Genomic DNA, 4,399 nt, shown 5'->3' on the forward strand with positions numbered 1-4,399 from the left:
ATAGGGCACTTGCTGGTCTGTGAGGTCTCCAAGGCACTCTTATAGCTGTATGTCTGCAGTGTGAGATCTCAGGCTCTGCTGCCTCTGTCTGCTAGTCTCAGATTTGGTGATGTCACTACTGTGCTGCTCTCTGTTCTCCTTGCTGGAGGCTCTGACACGAGGAAGCACAGCCCTGCCTCTACCAAGATGGCCGCCTCAACATGGAGAAACAGTGTAGAACATCACATGGCTTTATAAGTCAGTAATAGGGAAAAGGTTGGTGCAGTGAGGGCCCAGGCAATTCCGGTGACTAATCCCTTGTCCTCTGCCAGTCTTTTTTTTGGGTGCAGCTTCCAGAGTTTAGTTCCACTTTAAAACCCAAATTCTACGCAAATTTATTTTATCCAATTTTGGGTACACTTGGATAGAGTACGTACATCGGTTGTGCTTTATTTGCTGTCTATGACATCTTTGAGGAGATTTTACCTCACTTCCCGTCCCTGTTGTCACTGAATCAGGAAGACACAGACAGCAATAACAGCCTGACCTGTTCTAATAACAAATATTGGCTTTCGACTATTTAGTTCCATATTTATGGAAGGAGGAGTATCCATAGTGACTTTCTCTGGTAGTCAAAATGGGGTCATATTTTGTCCGCAGGCCCCAATTTTGGCATTACCTGGTTTAATATGTTTATCAGGAGGACTTTCCACATCAGTCGGACAGTTTATATTCCCATAGCTTCAGCCGATGAATGAATCGGAATGTGATGACAGACAGTTTGTATTGCAGAAACCTTCATAAGCCGAGGTCTGCATGGAACGGTCTATGGTTTGGCTTCTGTAAGCAGCTCGGACAGCTTGGTACAGAGATAACCAGCTCGTTGTATAGAGCATTTTGTCATGATTACACGTCGGCTGTATTATGTTTTGCACTTTAATGGTTCCCTTTGTCCCGATTATTTCCATGACCAAAATAAGGGTAACAGTCTCCAAAACATCGATGTTCTCATTCTGCAATGACCTCTTCAGACGTCTTCAGAGCCGATTGTTTATATCCTGCTGCTGATTTCACAAGGACTGGGTACAAAGAGCCGGAACTTCCACACTTCTTAATCCAGAAACAATTCGACATTTTATGCTTCATATACGGACCCTGATCACCATGACAGATGATTGACAATCCCAAATAATAGCGAAGGAACGATTAAAGTGACACTAAGCTCCGGAGTGATATCCTATAAATACATTGAAGTCCCTGAACGATGAACAACAATGTATCTTATTTGTGTATCACTCGGCTGTAGATCCTCCAATCATCTCTGACACTGTCCTTCCTTCTGGAGGGGGGCTACGTCTGTTCCCCATGGTCCCTGTGTGTGTTGTAAAGTAGTCACCGCTCCAAGCTCGCTCCCGGGATGGACTACAATCTCATTACAAATTACTAGAGGTGCACCGAAATGAAATTTTTAAAACCGAAAATAAAAAGTCAGGCCAAAACCAAATTCTTTTATTTTCTAACTTTTTTTCAAATTTTTTTAAACATATTTTATTTTGTTTTTATTTTTAATAAATATTTTTTTTTTTTTTTACTTTACTGTTGGGGGCTTCTGGGAAATATTGGTGGTCTAAACCCCTGATATTTCCCTTTTTAAAATAGAAAAAGAGATTGAGGACACAGATTCCTCAATCTCTTTTTCTGCAGCCCCTGTTATCAATGAACAGGAATCCTCTATACTGAGTGTCCCTGTTCATTCATGACATGAGAACAGAGTATGTTTACTATAACCACAATGATGAATGAACAGGAGGTGATGTAGATCACTTCCCATTCATTCATAATTGAGGATATAGTAACCATTCTAGGTCCTCAATTATTTACAAACACTGTAAATGTCCTTGCTACTAAACATTCCGCGGTCACCTGTTACTGGGATTATAACAAAGTGGAAGCAACTGGGAACAACAGCAGCTCAGCCAGGAAGTGGTCGGCCACGTAACAAGTGTCGTCCCAATACTTTTGGCAATATAGTGTATCTAGCAAGCAAAGGTTTTTGGAGCAGCCATTTTTGTGGGTCTAGCATTTCACCTTTGGCGTCACAGCTGTGGGAGGAGCCTGTCAGGGCTGTGGTCCCATAGTGCCCCTGCTGACTGGCGCCATTCCAGTGCACACACGGCTTGCTCTGCAATGCACGCATCTTGGATATCGGCAACAAAGTGCAGCCAGCGAGCTGTGAGACATAACTGCAGTGCGATGAGCTGAGACAGGCAGAAGTAAATATAGTTATGACCTTGTTGGTGTAAAAGGGGAACGCGCTGTGAGGTAACCTTGGCTTGGGCTGAGCCGGAAGCTGGGAGGACCCGGCACGGGGGATCATCTCGCTCTGCGTTCTGTAGGATTTGTGCTTTTATAGATCTTCCCGTACATGGAGCAATATTCATGAGAGGTGTGGTGGATCTCCCTCCTGCAGTCATCATGTACGGGAAGATCTTATTTGTGTATCACTCGGCTGTAGGTCCCCCAATCATCTCTGACACTGTCCTTCCTTCTGGAGGGGGGCTACATCTGTTCCCCATGGTCCCTGTGTGTGTTGTAAAGTAGTCACCGCTCCAAGATCCGCCCCCGGGATGGACTACAATCTCATGATCACGGCATTGCTGCGCTGTCAAGCACATTGCGGCCATGGGTGCATTTGGGGTGCCATTCAAATGAATGCCAAGGCACCCCCCACACTGTAACACATGGTATGTGAGTTGCGTGGTACCATGAGCAGTACTGCTGTAAATGGGCCCTTTAACGAGCCTTAAATTATATATACACCCGATTAGTAAACTCTTATAAGTTATTACATTGTGGTGTCATTTTTAGTATTTGTAAATCTGCAGCTTTTATTCAAATCTTAGTGGTCCTGCCATTATGGTCTGTTTTCAGGCACTTCCTGTCTTTGGATAATGTTGTGTTTCTCTCTACCAATTGTTCTTTGTTGTCACCCTGTCACATGACCTTCCAGTGAAGACGCACATTACACAGACATGGTCCACTGTTGTCACCATCAGGAATTCCGCCATGAGAAATGCCATGCAGCCATTGCTGGAGTGCATGTAGAGAGGAAGTAATTGGCACTATAACAGGGGACCACGTGGTCTCTTCTGGATGTGGTCAGGGTTCTGGTTTTGGTGAAACGGGCCATTGCAATGTCTGTTCACCCTGAATGGTGTCCTGTACTGGACTGATTGGAATTTGGGGTTCTCCCTGACGGTGATATCTGTGAGAAGTGATTTGTACTCATCTGCAATGGGAAGTGAAACGCACATTTTCTGTATTTTCTACATTCCTCCCTTTCAGAGCTTGTTAAACTCTAATCTGCAGTTGATGCTCTTAGCTGGGAGTGTTATTTACCTTCGATGGACTCTAAACTGCAGAAAGTATGTAAAGTATGATGAAGTGCGAAGCGCATGTTTCCCCGCTGTCACCGAAGGTCAGAGTCATCTGTAAGTCATTCTACTTGTAGATAAGCGATAACCTGTCACAGAGAATCAATATGGAGGCCGCAGGTGTATCGGAACCCGTTTCATCATCGGAACCCATTTCATCATCGCGAAATGACGAAACGCCATTTCCCCGTTCCCATCGGCGCAGCCCCGTTCCCGTCGGCGCAGCCCCGTTCCCGTCGGCGCAGCCCCGTTGCATCATCTGTCTTTGTACGTTTGTATACACAATGTAGTATTTATTTTTGTTACAATGTTAACGTTTTGTCTTCTGTGAACTTGGCTGCTGGTGTGCGTCATTGTTACTGAAGAAGATGAATACAATGTAGCGATGATATGCAAAGTTTATCTGGCAGGACCTGGAACTATCTGTGTGTAGTGAGGAATGTTTGCTCCCTTCATGAGGAAGGGAAGGCCGGGATATCGCGGCACAAGTATTCCTGTCATCTTGCGGTGGGCGACTCGGATGAATACAGTTTGTGTTTTCTTTCAGACTCTGTGAATCTTTTCATCACAGTCCGGCTCCTTGTTCTGGTGGAGACGCGCCATTTCCCAGTGCATACCTGAACCCCTCCTGAGCATTTCGTATAGTCCGCTCCTTGTTCTCTCCGACTTCTGGTCACCGGCCTTGTACAGCAGCGCTCGTGGACTCCTTCCTTATGGCCTCTGTAATATAAATATCATATAATGTGTTTACAGAAAGGAGGATTTTTAGCTAAAAGAGAAAACAGGTCTTACAAGTAACTTCTGCCTGCAGAGAAATGTGGGATTTCTAGAGATTTAAGAAGCCGCTTTACCCAGAACAATGTAGGTTTGGATGGTTCCAGTGTGTAAAAAATGTTTTTTTTTTTTTTTTTCCCCCCCAATCCTTGCAAATATTGCTGATCCCATGAAGTGTATATGTCAATATTTGCTCATTTACTTCCTGCATC

At 44.5% G+C, this 4,399-nt stretch overlaps 1 protein-coding gene across 5 annotated transcripts in view; it reads left to right on the plus strand.

Annotated features, from left to right (window-relative positions):
• Nucleotides 1-4,399, plus strand: part of CLASP1 (cytoplasmic linker associated protein 1) — a 169,814-nt gene that overhangs the window by 9,713 nt on the left and 155,702 nt on the right. The window lies entirely within an intron of this gene.

Source organism: Nanorana parkeri, unplaced genomic scaffold, assembly GCF_000935625.1.
Source record: "Nanorana parkeri isolate BGI_ZX_2015 unplaced genomic scaffold, ASM93562v1 scaffold320, whole genome shotgun sequence".
Taxonomy (NCBI): Eukaryota; Metazoa; Chordata; class Amphibia; order Anura; family Dicroglossidae; genus Nanorana; species Nanorana parkeri.